At 47.9% G+C, this 19,003-nt stretch overlaps 1 protein-coding gene across 2 annotated transcripts in view; it reads right to left on the reverse strand.

Annotated features, from left to right (window-relative positions):
* Positions 1-19,003, reverse strand: part of Adarb1 (adenosine deaminase RNA specific B1) — a 127,444-nt gene that overhangs the window by 66,676 nt on the left and 41,765 nt on the right. The gene's annotated exons all lie outside the window — the stretch shown is intronic.

Below are 19,003 nucleotides of genomic sequence, written 5' to 3' on the forward strand. Positions count from 1 at the left end.
CAACTGAATTGGAAAAGGCTTCTTCCTCTATACAAGCTTATACCATTTTATACATTGTGTTCTTATGAGTTTTTCAAGGGGATGCACGGTAACGACTCAGGCCTTGGTTCACTTGCCCACCACAAGTCAATGTACACGTCACACCCACATTTAAATCTTGCTGGCTAAACAGAATACCCTAACAGAACACCAGGGTAAGAAAAGAGGCCTCAGGATAAATTTGTTCTCTTTAAAACAAAATGCATGCATCCATTATACATGCAAATACATGTGTGTGAGAATACAGACATGGAAACACGTGTGCCCAGCCCTCACTCTACCCAGGTGGCCACTCTGCCTCTGGAAGCTGAGGGCTGTGAGACTGTCAGCAGCCCATTTCTCCTCAGTGAACTGTCACCTAGTGAACCAGAAAGGGTACTTCTTCACCACGACAGACTCAGGGCCCTTCCCTACAGAGTTGCTAGGGGAAGCCATGCTCAGAGGTAAATCTTCTGAGTAGATACTTGCTAGGAGCAAAATTAAAGTGTGTGTTGTCAGCTCAGTTCCTAACTCTTGCAAGCGCAGGACACTGCTGTAGGTGCTCTGAGGGGCAGGATGAGGAAAGTCTGCCTGCAAGCCTTCCTGCTGTGCCGCCCAAGCCCTACACTCATGCCACCAAACTCAACAGCTTCCTCACAGATGCCTTACAGACTTGGGACTGGGTTGCAGAGCCATCCAGCCCAGCACAAAGGCATCTGGGCCAAGTGCCCAGAACAGCTCCTTCATCACCTCACCACGCCTGGGAGAAGGAAGGGCATGCAAAGATCCCGGCACGGGCCTCCCAGAGCTGCCTCGCTTTGCTCCAACCCAGCTCTACCAAGATCCAGAGGGCGGTGGGAGAGCAGACCACAGGGGTGAGCCCTGCCATGCTTCTCCAGTGACTCCAGTGACACCCAGACACATCACAGAACCACAAGAAATAAAATACCATGCTCCTACCACTCTGAGTGAAGAGACCTTTGTGCCCCCCACTCCCCCTGTGAGTCCCACAGGCAGGGTGACTGCTCTGTCCATCAAACTACTTCGTGGGCATGGCACTGCCTAGCACCAGGCCTGTGCCTAAAAGAGGCAGTGGGACCCATTTCACATTTCTTCTGGATTGTCTCTGGGGATGTGAGTCACTGGGAAGAAGTCTGAGCTAGCTATGTGTTGAGATCACATAGTGAAAAGATGGTCAGCCATATCATTCAGAAGTCTCCTGCAGCAGGACACTGAGCCAACGACCCTGGAGAACAACTGAAACCAAACCTCCAGCCACACGCCATCTCCAAACGGAAGTGGCCCCCCAAGGCACCAGTTGCACTGGGGCGCAAGATCCTAGTCGTGATGATTATAAACATGGTGCTATTTTATGTGCCAGATGTTTTAAGATACATTGTCAGGCACCAAGGACTAGCCAGAATAAAATTATGGCAACACTAAACATAAAATATGCGTTTCACCTCCAAAACTTTTTAAAGTTAAGTAAAATTAACAAATCCCAAGAATATTACAGACTTGCAAAGACGTCGGGAGGAACAGAGTATCTGACTAAATTGCGTAGGTGAAAGCATGAGGAAACAAAATCTACCCTAGACAAACTCTCCGTGCCTAGACGATCGCTCCAGAACATTTAAATATCTGTCAAGATAACGAGAAAGGGAAGACTCCTCAGGCTCATGCACACGGACATCCAAGCACTGACTAACAGGTGAGCAAATTTAACCCAACAGGGTGGGTGTAGGGGGTGGTTCTGGTGCTTTGATCACGAATCTGCCTGAGAACACTGAAGGTCCTGTTCTCCAATTGGCCCTTGATCAATCAACAAAAGATGCTTCTGGCCAATGGCTGGGCAGAAGAGGCAGGGCTTCCAGGTTTCCGTAGGCAGGCTAGGAGATGCAAGAGGAGGAAAGGTATTTCATGGTGCTTGAGAGAGAGAGAGAGAGAGAGAGAGAGAGAGAGAGAGAGAGAGAGAGAGAGAGAGAGAGAGCAACGAGCGAACAAGGGAGCCATCAGCTACCCATGTGAGGGGCCATTGACCACTTCCCCAACAGGGCCTAGGGTAGCAGGAGGGAGATTAGAAGCTCTAATAAGCTGAGGTAGATTTAAAGTGCTGAGCAAGGAGGAGGTAACCGAGTGACTAAGCTGAGGGCAGACTTAGAGGTGTTGAGCTAGAAGTGAAGATAAGGGTACAGTAGCTGAGGGAGTCTTAGAAGAGCCCGGCCAATGAGTTAAAAGCAAATTAAAAATAAGCTAATACGTATGTGTGCCTTTCATCTGCGGATCCAAGGGAACCTGGGGAATGGGGAACCTGGTAGAGCAGTCTGCCCAGAGCTTAAAGCACGGTAGTCAAAACTACATGCTACAGGTGGGCTAAGCTGTGGGCACACAGCTGTGTGTGTAAAAGTCTGATCTACCAAGTTAACTACATAGGAGAAACATGAGAGATACACGTTAACACCACCACCTAAAGTTTCCTCTCAGGCAGGTCAAATCGTAAGCTCATGGGAAAACTGAGGATAAAAGCTATGACAGAATCTCAAAGTGTAGCGTATCTACCAGTGTGCAAGGAAGGGTGCGTCAAAGAGCAGTGTGGAGCAGACTGAGTGCCAGCGTCCATCTAGGTTAGGCTGGTGACAGGTGCATGGCCACGCAGCTAAGTCTGCAACAACAATGGGTTTACAGAGCACTACATGCAGCTGCTATAAGACTAGTTAATGGCCACTTACTGGACACTGACACCAGATGACCGCCTGTAGCACAAAACAGAACAGAGAAACCCTTGCGTAGGTCAGGGAGAGGGACATGAAAAGGCACGAAGGCAGCTGGAGACTCTATATTCCTCAGAAAGAAGAGACGCTGAGGAGGGAGACAGGAACTAAGGGGGTCAATCACACAGGCACATACTAAGCAGAGCTGTGACTCTCATGCCTGTGCAGGTATGCGTGTGATTGCGAGAACAGGCAACCCATAGGATAGAAGAAGAGACAACTGACTGACACCCCAGGATCTGGGACCCTCTCCACTTCTGGTGGCTGTTCTGAGTCTCAGAAGCCCCTTCTCTGACAAGTGTCTCCAGGCTCAACGAGCTGGACTTCAACAGCTCATCCGCCGATGCCAGGGAAGGCGGATGCCGACAGCAGTGCAGTACAAATTGTATTAGTGTGAATTTATCACTCTAGCACTTGATAGATTTGCTGTGCCAGTAATAATCATATTGATTAAATGAAACAATTACATTTCCTCTTAAAGCGATATTTATCACTATAATTTAATCAGACTCTGGAAGTAAGGACTTTGCTCTGCTAAACACTAAATACTCATCTTCTATCTTGCAAAGCCATGAAACCAACACCATCACGCGCGAGCGTGGGGTTAAACAGTAAGCTCACTGGCAGAGCCCCTGTTTCCAGACAGCTGTTATCCCAGGACTATACAGGCATAACAAACTCAGCTCATAAGCAACAAAGGTAAGACCACCAGGACCAAGAAGCAACCCCCACCACAAGAGAACAACAGCCTTGTGTAGAATGCCAGTGTGGTTCTGAGAACTGGCAGCCATCAGGAGTGAAGGTACACAGGCCCAGAGAAGAGGGGATGTCACCCAGGTAGACAGTGAAGGGACACACAGATGCTACCACAGCTAAACAGATACATGGGACTGTCCAAGTGTTATAAGAGAAAGGGTAGGTCAGAGGCCCCCAAGCAGGTGTAGGAGAGAGAGGTCCCATCCATGTTCTCAGGAAGATCCCCAGCCAGAGTCAGCAACAAACACTGTGCCTGAAGGATGTGAGGTGGCAGCTGGGAATGCTAGCTGGCAGCAGAAGACAAGGGACTCAGTGACAGCACCCAGCAGGAAAGGGAGCCCAATGCTGGCTCCTGGGACTGTGGCTGCAAAAGCAACCAGTGGGCTCTTCAATCAGTGATGTGAGAAGGTCAAAAGGAAAGGGAAATTTCATTAGTTTTATGAATTGTTCTAAAGTAGGAGGCCACAGAGCCCCGGTCCATAGCCATTCACATCTCAACGAGGACAGCATCTTTAGGCCTAGCAGTTACAGCCCAGGACAAAGGCCCTGCTAGTTGGTGTACAACACCAGGTGGTAAAACTCAAGAATGACAACCCTTCGTGGATCGACACTAGCAAGTTGACCTCATTATTCCACTCAAGGATGTTCTGAAACAGGATGAATGGATATTTTGTTCTAAGAGTTCGTGCCAGTTTGGGTTTGATTTAAACCGCCCCCCCTCCTCCCCACCCCCTTTGACACAGACTAAGTTGTAGTTGAGGTGGTAAGTGTGTATCGTAGTCAAGGAATCTGATTTATCTCAGTTCTAAGGACCCAACTAAGCCAGCATCCTTCTACTAACATCGTCACGGCCACTCAGACACCAAGCATCACCTGGCCTGTCCTTGAGTCTGTATTTTACTGAGCAGACCAAAGGAAGAGTCTTTGTCCTTTGCTTTACTGACTAAACATGTTTCGTGTTCTCAGCAAGTAGAGAGAGAGCAAGTTTTCCTTATAGCATCCCGAGAACAGACTGGGGAAATACAAGGGTTCTCACCATATTTAAAAGCCCCACCTACACGAGCCTCCTGGGAAATGCAAGGGGGACCGCATGGCCCACACAGCTTGGCTCCCTGGCAGGGACAAGCAAGGGTCAGCAAAGACTGGGGCAGATCTGGAAGTATAACCACCTTCCCCCCCCCCCAGCGGGTCGGGATCTCAACAGTGATGAAAGCACCATTCGCTTTTAAATACGTGCACAATCTGTTGTTTTGTCAATTCTGCTTCCACGTTTTCGTGTTTTAAACCTTTTCTCTTTCTGGAGATGGGGTTTTAAATGGCCCACACTGGCCTCAAACCCAGTATGCGGCCACAGATGACCTTAAACTTCTGATCCTTTGCCTCCGTGTTCTGAGACCTGAGATTACAGATGGGTGCACTGAACCTGGTTTACATGTTACTGGGCGTCAATCACAGAGCTTCATGTATGTTGGGCAAGCACTCTACCAGTTGAGCTACATCAGTTCTTTCATTGAGATAGAGGTCCAGTCCTCATCCTGGCTTTTTAAATGAGTTAGTGAACATTTTTGGAAATATTTTCATGACGCAAGAGAAAAGACTCTCTCAAGCTTTCAGCAGTCTAAAGATTCATGTGAAATTAAAAAGCCTGTTGCAAATATTGAAAGGGCTCACTCAACAAACAGGGTTCCCCCAACCTGACTGCTTTATGATCAATTCAAGAGGAATCTAATGATCCATGAATGGGCTCTGTGTTTCCTGGAGCTAGAGCGAGAGGAAAGGCAGACATGGAGAGAGATACACAGAGAGGCAGAGAGGCAGAGCCCAAGGAGCAAGGCAGCACGCCAGCGTGGGTGCCGGCCTCACGCTGAGGAACAGCGTGGGGGTGGGCAGTGAGAGAGTTGGCTGGCACCTTTCTCTTCAAGCCCACCCTCTTGGGAGAACTGTCCACCCCTGGGCCAGATATACCCAAGTTCACTCAAAAGGCGTGGGGCTCGGGCTCTGTCATTGTTAGGTGCCCACAATCTTTGTTTCTCTGGGTATTAGGAAGGAATAAGTGTCTTACTGGGTGAGCCTTGGGGATCTTCTACGTAATTAAGGATGGCCTCCTGGGGCTCTGATTTTCCTTGTCATTGAAAAGAATGACCAGCCACATCATCTTCACTGTGGCCTTTTCTTGCTTTTAGGGAATTATTTTTATGGCATGAAAGTGAAGGTATGTACTCTCACCCCGTTATAGCTGACACACCAACGAAGGCAAGAGGACCCTTTAAGGACTGAAGTCAAGCTGGAGTACCCGCAGATACACAGAGTAACGGAGACTCCTGCTGCACCTTGCGGACACGGTGCCCAGTCAAATGAACTTTTCTCATTAGCATGAGCGGCCCCAGGTCCCCAGATGACAGCCTGCTGATGGATGAGTCTTTGAGGGTTTTCACAGAAGATGTTGGCACCTGGACCTCAGCAGAATGTCCCTAATTGCTGAACATCACCTGACTCACTGAGGGTGTAGGCAGAACCAAAATGGAGGCTGGAGGAATCATTTTACCATTTTACCTCCCTGCCTAGTTGACCTGGGATATCTTCTCTGGGCCTAGAGTGAGGGTTCACACAACTGTTTCCCATTCTCAGTCTTTCCAACTCACACGGATTATACCCTGGCTTTTCCAGGACTTCAGCTCAGAGACAGGCTAGGGAATGCCCAGCCGCCCTGGTTACACCTATCAATCTCTCCCTTCAGCTTGTTCACCCTCTTGTATGACACAGAAAGATGAAGAGACACAGATTCTGTGAACTAAAAAACAGAAGCAAAGATACACCCCCCTGGCTCTATTTCTCCATGCACCAGCAGACACAACACTGTTAAATGGATCTGTCAACTCAGTCTTTTCCCAAGGGAACTTGGAATGGATTGTGTGCAAGAACAAAGTCCAGTGAGATGGCAGACCTGGGTTTGATCTCTGGAACCCAGATAGAGATAAATGAAGAGAACGGACTCTACATAGCTGTCCTCTCACCTCCACACGCAAGCCACGGCGCACACATACACCTCCCATCACACATATACATGATTATGAGGCTGATGATGGTGGTGGTGGTGATGATGATGATGATGATGATGATGATGAAGAAGAAGAAGATGATTTGAGACCCACTCTAAGTCAAGCAGAGCAGAAGAAAGGTGGTCCGGAATCCCTGTGCAGCCAGGAGGACCGATAAACCAGTCCTGGGAAGATGCGTACCAAAACAGCAACGCATTTAAGGTCTAAGTGATGAGCTAACCTCTGAACTTAAGGATGGTGATAAGAACAGCCACCAGTTGGGGTTGGGGATTTAGCTCAGTGGTAGAGCGCTTGCCTAGTGAGCGCAAGGCCCTGGGTTCGGTCCCCAGCTCCGAAAAAGAACAGCCACCAGCTTCACTTCTACACCTATCGTGTCACTTACAGATAACCTCCTCCACGCACCTCGACTCCACCTCCACACGCCTCAACTCCTCCTCCACACACTTTGACTCCACCTCCACACACCTCGACTCCACCTCCTCACCAACTCATTCACACACCACACCTCCACCTCCATGTACCTCAATTCCACCTCCACACACCTCGACTCCACCTCCACACACCTCAACTCCCCCTCCACACACTTTGACTCCACCTCCACACACCTCGACTCCACCTCCACACACCTCAACTCCTCCTCCACACACTTTGACTCCACCTGCATAAGCCACAACTTCATCCCCACAAACAGCAACTTCCTGCCTACATATTCACAACTTGCCCTCCAAACACCCTGAGGTTCCCAATCCTGAAGTCCCACCAACTTCTCTAAAAAGATCCTGGCCTACCAACCTCTTTATCAAAATCCTAAGAATGTGATCTGTTTACATAAGTAATGTTATGCTTTGAAGTGTTTGGTTAAGTCAATATAACAAATGTGATTTCACATGTGCAACACTGTATCTGACAGCTAAACTTGGAGGTCAGCGGACTGTCAAGGAAAGCCCTATCATTACTTCTGAAAGGAATTTTCAGGGCTGCACCCTGCTCCTACCAAATGCACTACATCAGTCTTTAATGGCAGAGGGTGGCAGAAAAAAGCTGAGAGGCCAAGTAACGAGTGTTCTACAGTCCCTCCCCACTGAACTAAAGACATAGCTATAAGACCCTAAAGGCTCTACCACCTTCCAATAGCACTTTCCTGGGGACCAAAACTCCAGCACAGGATCCCTCTTTGGGATCAGATTCTAGAGGGCAGAAAATAGACAAGTAACGACAAACGTGAACCAAGAATGGAGAAATAAGACAAAGCAGTAAAAGCCACAAAGACAATGGAGATGGGAGATTCTAAATATGTGTAGCCACACAGTCTTTTCACAGTGAGGACAAAGGTGCTTCAGACAGAATGCTGCTGGGACATTTTGCTACCACAGGACGTCTTGGGGGGAGATGTTTCGGAAGGAATGTGGTCCTGGAGAGAAAATGCACACTACAGAAGACCAAAAAAGAAAGAAGCCATGTGTGGAGACACCAACAAATGGAAACAAACAAACAAAACAAAACAACCCCCAAGTCTTGCATAAGCCCTTCCAGCAATTAAGAGGGACCATGTCTTCTTGAGGCCAGTATAATTCAGCTCCAGGACCACAAATCAGTAGCCAGTGTCTCTTACGAAGATAAACACAAGAGTCCCCAGAACATTTAAATCCAGCCATACATAAAAGATAGAACATCACAGAAAACTGGATGCATGCCCACTGGAAACACGAAGTTGGCTTTGACATTCAGAAACCAATTAAGGAGGTGTGCTGGCGTCGCCTTTCTATTCAAGTGTTCTTCAAGAGAGTGCTTCAAAATTAAAAATTTTTGAATGAGAGACCTTAAAAATTCAAGTTGGTGCTCACATAACTTTATATCACACAATAAATCTGACAATTTTCAGAGAAGAAAGATAAAGAGGAAGGAAGAAGGAAGGAGAAAAGCACGGAACAGAAATAGCGAAGCTGATACCATGAAGAGAATGCTTTTGTTAATCATAAAAATGAAGCTTGAGTATACACACGTCTCCCTGTGTCCCTCCCTTGGGGGAGGAGGGCAAAGTTGGAAGGCGCAGCAGAGCACCTGGGGACTGTCTGAGGAGACATCGAGTCATTACAAACGGAGCTGAGGGGAGGCAGGAGCAAGGCGTGATCAGACTTCAGTCCCTGGGAGGCCTCAGGACTCCCTGTCTTAGTCTAGTAAGCACAGATGCTCTTGATTAACAGGTCCAGTGAGCTTCTGGAAGTCAAAGTGGTCACAAAGTGGTGCACTGTGTGCCCAGGTGTGCTTAGCTAGTAAACGTGAACCTGCCTTAGAGGGTAGGAGCGCAGTTCAGTGACAGAGCACTGCCTAGAGCACAGGTCCTGAGTATCGTCTCCAGTCTACACAGGGCGGGGAGGGGGTGAAGTCAAAAGTTCCAGACACCAAAGCTCATGACCTGCATTGACATGCACTGTAGGACAGAGCAGGCCCAAGTACATGGAGCATAACCCAAACCCAACCTCTGTGACCCAAACAATGAAACTTAACAGCCTCTCTCTTAACACAACTAACGTTAGTCCAGGGTAACCTATGAAGTGACTTTACAAGAAGCATGGCTCTTCTGCATGGTCATTTCCATGGTAGGTCTGCACACGCTGTTTTACAGTGCTTCTGAGCCATGACTATTCAGTGACTTCTCCATTGGGAAGACTTCCAATTTCCCTAAAAACAGATGTTCATAATTTTCCCATTTCCCTAAGGTTGTGACATCTTGTCTGCTGGGAACTGTGCTGACTAAGGCAACAGAGAATTCCTACTTACGACAGGTATCATTGTTGTATCGAGACAAAACCACCCAGCCATTTTCCAGTTTATGGCGTGTACTTACACAATGGAAAATGACGTGTGAAAAAGGCATGGGTCTTACACGTTCAACAGAACTGGCTTAGTCCAGTTTCTTCCCAGTCATTTGACAACACTGAAGTGGTTCCACTGAGCGCTTGAACGACCCCCGTGGAAGGGACTGAGGTGTGGAGGGAGTCACGCATTTTCAAGCAGAGAGTGATCTGAAAGGCTTTTGATTCAAGGTTCCCACTTCCTTGCTGTTCAGCCCACCTGATGGTCACAGTGTCCGAAAGGGTCTTTTACAGCACTATAGGAACCACAGAACGGCTGACAATGACCAGAGAACCTCAGTAACAATAGAAAGCTTACCAAAGGACGGAAAGCAGGAGCAGGTGGAAGCCGGGTGACCTGACAGGGAAACTGTGGAAAGACCACAGGGGGGAAGGGATCTTCAGAAGCAGTCACTGAGGTACTGTTTCCATGTTTCTGTTCCACCAGGGTCTAAAAAGGAAGGTTGGCTGGGTGATGTCCCCATCAAAAATCAAAATGTCACTGTGCAAGAAGGGGAAGAAGTTTCCCTGCAAAGGAACTGATGATCCGATCTCTCCTCGGCAGCATCAGACGCTGGAAACGGAGTGTTCTGAGTTCAGACGCAAAGCCTGGGTTCTAGACCCAGTGAGAGATCGATGGACTGTTAGAATACAGTGATTACATGTTTGAACACTGGGGGAAAGCACAAGAAGCCTGTCAGTCATGACTCCACTAAGCAGATGATTAAGGAGGGGCTCCAGTGAAACGAAAAATAGAACCCAAGAAACAGACATCATGAGATAGAGGATCCATGGCAACAGAAGCTGCCAGAAGCACTCAGAAACCTACAAGTCGGAGTTTCCATGTGAACCTTCTTGGATTGGCAAGGGTTTTGGGCTTCAGACTTACATTTCTTTCTATCCGGTTTTACCGCACAATATGTTTACATTATAATAATGCTACAAATGCTGCTTCTATTATAGTAGCATTTTTGGGTTGAAAAATGTGTAGAAAAAAGTACAGAGTCTAAATATAGATGAGAAACAGACTACAAGTGTTTCAGACTTTGTCAATATAAAGCCGTAACTTGTAACAACAGAGAGCTGGGAGATTGACAACTGCCCACGGGATCCAGCCGCAGAAAATACAAACCATACACAGTGGTTACTATACTGATCATGGTGACCATAAGAAGAACTTAAAAGAGAAAGAACACAAACCACGCGGTGTAGCGCTGGCCATGGGGAGGATAGAGCGGGGAAATTTTCTGCGTGTGAATATGTGTGGGGGCACATGCATGGGGAGGCCAGAGTCAACCTTAGGTGCTATTCCTCAGACCCCATCCACCTTGGTTTTTGAGATGGGATCGCTCACTGACCTGGAACTCATTGATTAGGTTAGGCTGGCTGGCCAGAGAGCCCCAGGGTTTCTGACTGCATCTGGGCCACGCTGATTTTTTTTAAATGTGGGTTTGGGAATCAAACCTTCTTCACTAAAAAAAAAAAAAGTTTTGGATTTATTTATTTTATGTGTTTGAGTGTTTTTCCTGCATGTATGTATGTATGTATGTATGTATGTATGTATGTATGTGCACCATGTACATGCCTGGTAAACCTGCAGAGGTCAGTTACAGACAGTTGTGAGAGGCTATGTGGGCCGGGAAAGGAACCCAGGTCCTCTGCAAACACTAAGTAACCTAACCCACTCTCTCCAGCCCCTTCCAATCTTCCAACCCTAATTTATAACTATTTGATACTGTAATACTGTCGCATAGCTACTCCTCAAGACTGACACAGTCTTTCCTAGAAGAAAGAGAGGGCTGAGGAGTTCATGAAACTCATAAGGAAGACTCCCATGTCCCGTCCCAGGGTTAGATGGATACCTTTCTTGTTTGCAGGGAGCAGACTCCAGCGGTGTAGTTGCCTGGGAACTCCAACCGGGCAGCTTTCATGAGCATCCCTCGTGCAGGGTGGGCGTTTTGGTGGTGCTGCTGCTCCAGTCGTGCATTTGACTGTAAGCAACCCCAATAAGCGAACTGACACACCAAGTGAGACTTGAGGGGTTTCTCTGGTCAGTCTTTGATTTATTTGGGGCGAATAGAAATGGATTCTCCCGCAAAAGAGTTTCACAGCTAAAGTGTCTTTTACCACCTGCTGGTATCACTTTGGGTTTTTTAATCATTAAGTAGAGACTACTGATCGAGAGGACATGTTAAATAGCTTAGTAAGCGGAGGACACGGCCACTGAAAGGTATTGGTAAGTGAGAGGTTTTTGTTGTAGCTATGGGGGAGAGAACAGCCAGGGGCATATGGAAGAGTCCAGAGCAGAGAGAGGATTTGGTAAACTGAGCCAGCAGAGCCAGCAGACTGGGCCTGGTGGGGTTGGGAGGAAGACACAGAGGGGGCAGAGACACTGAAACAGCAGGGGATGAGGACAATGAGAAACTGAGGGAAGGGAAGTCTGCGCTGCAGTAGTTTATGGTGGGGGAGGGGGAGAAGAGCTAGGTACCTACAACAAGAGAGAGCCTGGGGTCCAGCATGCACTTGAGTATGCTAACAGGTACCACAGGTAGCCATTTGTTCCTCTTGCCAGTGATAAGAGAACTGGCTCTTTTGTTAGAGGGGAAGGGGTACCACAATTTTGGGAAGTGGAGTCTCTTTTGGACCTGACACTTAGCAAACTCTATAGGATACATCATAGAATAACGTGTTCTCATCTAAAGGAGGGAACGTACTGTGAGCAGAGAATGGCTGGGTGGCAGCATCACGGTGCAGACACTACATCTACCTGAGTCTAGATGGCATAGCCCACCGTGAATTGAGGCAGCACGGTGTATGCATGTGGCAGTAGCTCCGAGAGCTGTGATCGACTAACACGAGATGACATCAGGCACAGGAGGAAATGATGTGATGGAGAGCTGCACCAGAATGAGGCTGCTTGCGGCACAACACAGCATGCTGCTTCCTAGCAAACTTTCTGTTTGAATGGCAGAACAGTCTGAACTAACGGTGAACACACAGTTAAACAAATACATGAACTGAAACCACAGGCGGTGGTGTCCAGCCATATGTGCTGCTCTCTCATGCGACGGCAGCAGAATATGTCTGCTGCACACCTCTAACACACACGCTTGAGCTGCAAGTACGTTTCAGCATTACCACAACTGCCACGCAGCCACGCAGTAGGGATGTTTCAGCTCTCACAGAATGTTAGGTTCTGCAATCATACGCATACAGTCAGCCACTGACCAAGACATCGTTATGCACGACTGACTACATTTGAAACCAGAACTTTCAAGAAGGGATTTCTCACTGTGGAAATGGTTCTAGGAAGAAGAGGGAACTTTCTACAGGACACATGATGGTGTAAAGAACAAACGGGTGTGATGAGAAAAATCTCCTAAACTCGGAAAAGCAGGACAGTTTCCCTTTTTAGGCTCAGTAGTGGAGGCAAAGGGAGATACCCTGGGGCAGAGCTACTCTGAGCACAGGTTTCAGGCCCTTTCCCAGGCTGGCCAGACAGAGAAAAGCCTGAGGCAAGGCCAATCTCAGTAACAACCCTGATGACAGTGAGGCAGAGAAGAGCAGCTAAAGGGCCTCTGGTGATGACTGTAGGCTGCTCCCAGTGGCAGGAGGGGCTGGGGTTAAAAGGAAGACAGGGTTAAAACAGCAAAGGCCATTGAATAAGAGAGCACTAAGGCCGATGGATAAGAGGGCTCTTGGCTGGGTATAAGATAACCAAACCAGAGAGATTACGTGAGGCTCAGAGCCAAGGATAGCAAAAGAACAGATGTGAGGCGGCGTTATTACTCCTTGACTCTGATGTGGCTAACTGTAGCAGACTGAGCTGGAAGCAAGGGTTGTCTTCTAACATGAAGTGTCTACCCAGAAGACCACCTCACGGATACAGAGCTAAATAGGAATCACGGGAGAACGCAGCTAGAGCTCAGTGGTGGTGATGGAGTAAATGCCATGGCGGAGCTGCAAGCTCCCCACGTAGATGTGAGGACTAAGGGGGTTTAATTTAATGTACGGAACAGCGCTAGAGACAAGTGTCTGCGGAGTAAGAGGGTGGTTAACACAGGCCCACTGACTAACCGCTAGTAGTCAAGTTGGCAACTAAGAAAAACACAAGTCAGAGATGGACGGGGGAGTTCTCAACAGTGCACAGTCATCTCCTCAGATGGGCCAGGAGGACATGCACGGATCAGGGGGGTCTGCCATTAGCTTGATCCATGACAGCCCAGAGAGAGGCAACCTCATAGCAATCACCTCAGCCTACATCCAGTTTCACAGAACATCACAGACCCCAGAACATCACAGATCCCAGAACAACACAGACCCCAGAACATCACAGATCCCAGAACATCACAGATCCCAGAACATCACAGATCCCAGAACAACACAGACGAGAAGTTAAGCAGGTTTTCCTCTTAGAAGTCCCTCCTGTTCTTGGGAGTTTTCCTTATTTTTCTTTAAATTACTACTTTTCTTCAGTTTGTCCCTTTTCTATAAAGCTTGCTAAAGCTGGCTTCTGTTTTGCATGTGCACAGAAGAGCTGTCTTTAATTTCCACTAACCTGAGACATGAACTCAGAGACAGTGTTTCAGGTTGATCTTTGATGACAGTTCGGTGTCTCACACCTTAGGACCCCGATCGAGCACAACTGAGCCAGAACAGGTTCCAACGAGATGAGACAAGCTCGAATAAATAGATGATCCTGTCACTGACCCTGACGACTTTTCTCCTGGGGACAGTGACGGATACAGTAGATGGTATCTTCCCCCACTGCCTCCCTTCGTGAGATGCTAGGAGAAAACAAAGCCCCAATTCTGCTAGGCAAGTGTGGTACCTCCCAAAGCACACCACAGCCACCGGTGGCGTTTTAATGGGCATCCCCTCAACATGCTTATATCCTTAACCCTGCCTGATCCGACCTCACTCAAGAACTTGCCTTCCACCTATTGAAAATGTAGCATTTAGTTCTACTGCAAGAATTCCTCCCCTGAGAAGATGTTAACAATGTTCGCTCCTTCCTTCTAAGGTTACAGTGAACGACCAAAGGACAATTCTACCGAACTGCATCCTAGGGAATCAAGGAGTTTATTGAGCTTGCTTACACGGCATGGGTGATCCCAAAGCTGCCCTACTGAAAAGTCCCCAGATGAAGGTTTCCCCAGAACCACAAACATGGAGTCCCCCGTTACTCTCCCCAAGACTAAATATTTTACCACCTCCTACGACCCTGAGGCTATGTGCGATTCAGGCAGAACTGTATACAAACGGCTACAAAGAGCACATGGACTCTCCTATGAGGGTCCATGACTCTCCTCCAATCCCCTCCATCTCTGAAGAACACCCGCAGTCAGCAGGCACAACGGAGATGGCTGCCTGCAAACAGGGCAGGCACGGCTGATCTGATGAGAGATGACAGCAGTTCCGCCTAAGGAGAACACCTTCAGCAGCTCCTTAGGTAGAGAGGATGATAAAGGTGAAACACTGATGAGCAAATGAGCACCTCTTCAGCTTCCAGACTTGCACGAACCCCCCAGTCCGCCTTTATATGGTAAGTAGGCGTCCCTAATACTTAGCCTGGTGGATGCTATTAGGCTCACAGCCACACGGCCACATGATATGGAACAGGGATGCTGGAGCGCACTCCTGGATTTTAGAACGGAAGGATGGTCTGTACATGTTACAGATGAAAGTGAAAACGCAAACAACCTCTGAAAAATGATTGGTGTATAATTAATAGAAGTTTAAAAGAAGGATGTCTAGCTTACGAAATGTATACAGTAGACATGTAAAATTCAAAAGCCAAAGTACAAAACGAGGAAAGATGTACACCAAAGACTTTGAAGTCAGGGGCCTGACTGCTGGCTTGATCGAACACGGCATGAGACGATATCTATAAACAGATGGCGATTTCTGACTGTGCTTCTTATTCCGGGTTCTCCAGAGAGCGTGAGTTTGGTGAACTCGGTCATCCAGAGGCAACACAAATACTGCCAATTACTGTGACCATCCAGTGCCAAGAGGAATCTACCAAAGTTCAAGACTCTGCTTGTCCCATGCAGTGAGGAGCCTACGTATAGGACAGCCCTTTTATCTTCACTAGGGCTGAAGTGGGTCACCTCCCTTTGAACACCAAGAGGTGAGATCGAATCCCCCAAACTCCCTGTTCGTACACCTCCGAGGTGAAGGAGCAGACTAATTCAAGTACTGTGTGTGTGCGGCTATTTCTAATCAAAGCATTGCCCGGATGGAGGAGGGGCCGATTAGATCAGGAAGAGTCACAGAGTCTGTCCTCAAGGCTATGCGGTGAACGACTGCTGGAGAAGAAGACTTCCGTTGGAGTTGTCTACAAGTTGCCCACACAGCTCTGGGAATACTGGGTCTCAGGGGGGCTTCTTGGTGATACAACTGCCTCCCAGTCACTGACACTTCCTGCAAGTGCCCCTCTCCCACGCTCCTGTGAGTAGCCTCAATAAATACACTAGTTCACCAGGCTAGACTTGGTTGAAATCTTTTTTATTTCCTCTGTGTGTGTGTGTGTGTGTGTGTGTGTGTGTGTGTGTGTGTGTGTGTGTGTGAGAGAGAGAGAGAGAGAGAGAGAGAGAGAGAGATATCAGTGCCTTATCTGCAGTGAATAGACATTTATTCATGTCTCCCCAGGAAAAGCCACACGAGGACAGCTTGCCATCAGACGTTTGGTCATCCTAAGATTTCCTGGGCCTTTTAAAAGGCAAGGGGCCGCATAAAGCCAGCTCGTGGGGAGATAAGTGAGCTTGGGAAATGTGCCCCCAGAAAATACACTTTTTTTTTTTGGTCTCTGGTGATCTAAATTAAAGCACACTGACTCACTCTCCCCAACAGCTAGCACACTGGTCTCAGCACAGGACAGAATGACTCTGGTGCTCAGAGCTGGAAGCTGGCCTGTTTGAGAACCCAGTTCCCCAGCTTCCTGGCCTGGAGCCCATAGTTTACCCCGCAGCCTCTGGAGCCTTCCTCCTGAGGGAGAGATTAGCAGTGGTGCCTACCACAAGAGCTAGATGGTGTGGGCGAATGACCCAGGTGGAGCTCCGTACAACCCCTACTCAGAGCAAATACTCAGTAAGTGCCAGCTCTCCCTGGGGAGAGGACAACTTCAACACTACTAGTGACAGACTGTTAAGTACAAAGCCTAGAAATAGTCCTGATCAACCGGTCAGGTGAAGTTGAAGAGCTTTACCATTTGTTTTAGTTCAGCCAAGCTTTAAAGCCCATATTCCTGCCAGAGAGCTGTCTCAGCGGTAAGAGGACCCCAATACGTGTCCCAGGTTCGGTTCCCAGCACCCATATAGTAGCTCAGAACCATCTATAACTCTGGTTCCAAGGGGTCTGATGCCCTCTTCTGGGCTCCCTGGGCACACAGGGGGTACATAGACTTGTATACAGATGTACACCCATACACATATAAGATACAAACAAAACCAAACCCCCGAGCTCAAGCCCCACTCCCTGTGTATACTGCAATCACAAAACCTGCCTGGAAGCCAGACTGCTGTCCCACTGCTCTGGTGCCCTTGTGGTGTTGCACAGACATTAGGCCACAGGCATACCTGATCCCACAGTGCTCCTTGACTTAGGATGGAATGGCTTTAGTGAGTACTGGGAATGCTTTAAGTCAACTGAGTGTTAGCTTCCTATATGGCATGCGTGACAGGGGATTACTTACACACAGAAGCCAACTGTGACTTTCTAGCTGAAACCTGAGAAATGTAAGCAGCACCCAAGCTGTAACTGACCTCCCCACTTGCTGGGGACAGGATTGGGAGGTTGAAGCTGGGCTAACTCAGCATGAAAGCTCCTCAGACAGGGACACATATTGGGGAAGCCCAAGGAAACAGGGTAGGAGCATGGCCCACTCAAGCCAAGAGCCTCTGTTATGCTCAGCTGTCATTCCCAAAGAGAAGCTTCCAGATACTTCTTCAGCACCTTTTCAAAGGCAAACAAAGTTATAGATAAATACTTACAAAGTAGTATAAGATTTACTAACATATTTCATCTTCAAATAACCAAGAAGCAGACATTCAAGCAAAGAGGTAGATTCAAGGCACAGTGAACCATATTGGCACCCTCATCCAACTGTGGTCTTCTTCGCACTGCCACACGGCCACACGTGCACCTCCTAGCTGCATTCCCAGATACACGTGGCCCACAACTCACAATGCATTCTCTGTCTCCCTCAGGACACTCTTGGCCTTTGGGATTTTAACTTGGGATCATGACCTAACTTGACCAGGACTCATGGGTCAACTCCTGGGTCACACTTGTCCTATTGGGGTAATTATTAATGGAAGGCTCTTTCGCTATCAAACACGTGTAAGCAACATAGCTCATGGTCACTTACTTTATGAGGTTTAATTGCCCAAACTGTACACTGAGTATCTATACTCAACAGGATGAGTGAATAAAAGCTATCTGGTCAAACAGGAAGACCCATCTAGCAGTTTGAATGAGTTGCTGCAAAAGCAGTAACACCAATGTGCCTCACCGCTCAGTGCTGAGCAGAAGAAACAAAAATACAGAGAATTTTAAGGCAGTGAAGCTACTCCCCACAATACAATAAAGATGGACACATGTCATCACATACTGTCCAGCCTACAGAATTTCCAATACCAAGAGAGGACTCTGCTGTAAATGCAGGTGTTGATGACGTAATAGCGTGCGCCATCAAACTTTGATAAACTGTAGTAAACAAACTTTCACTCAGTTTCCACCACTAAACTGTCACGGCATGCTTCTGACACCACAATGTTGGGAGGTTCCTACCCGCAAGCAATCAACTACATCACTCACGCCTGCTGGTTCAGTCCTAACACAATCTACAGGGCAGACCACCAGATACCACAGACCACCTGCTCAGTTCACAAGATGGCCCCTTAGATGGCAGCTCCAGGTTCCAGGTTGGTTTACCCAACTTCTCAAGACCTCATTCTTGGGTGTAACTGTGTGTTTGAGAGGCCCGCAGAACATGGGGAAGACTTAATCACATGACTGGCTTACCAGGGTCTACATGAAGAGATGCACCGTGGAGTAAGGGATGCTCTAGTGCTCCTCTACCCTCCCCAGACACCACCCTTGGGAGCCCTAATGCACTCCCAACTCTAGCCTTAGGTTTTCTGGAACCTTCCTAGCATAGGCATGACCTGTAAGTAGCCCAGAATGAACTCAGCAGGCCCTCCGCTCCAATGATCCAGTCTTCCTTATTTCAGGGAAAAGGTTAAGACTCCCCTGCCTCATGACCAGAAGAGGATAAAAATACATCAGGAAACTTAACCCAGGGAGGATGCGTCTGATGATCCACCCTAGGGAAGGGAAACTATGGCCTTCGATGGATAAGGAGTAATCAATCAGGAAGCATGGGCCAAAAAGAATGTATAGATATACAGACTATAATAACATGATATATATGAAAATTATGCAGGATACATTACAACATATCAGCATATGACACCCATGTATGGCCCGGTGGAGTGTGGGCAGTAGAGGAGATTCCACTACTGCTGGGTATAAGAGGTAC

Source organism: Rattus rattus, chromosome 18 (assembly GCF_011064425.1).
Source record: "Rattus rattus isolate New Zealand chromosome 18, Rrattus_CSIRO_v1, whole genome shotgun sequence".
In the NCBI taxonomy this organism is placed as follows: domain Eukaryota; kingdom Metazoa; phylum Chordata; class Mammalia; order Rodentia; family Muridae; genus Rattus; species Rattus rattus.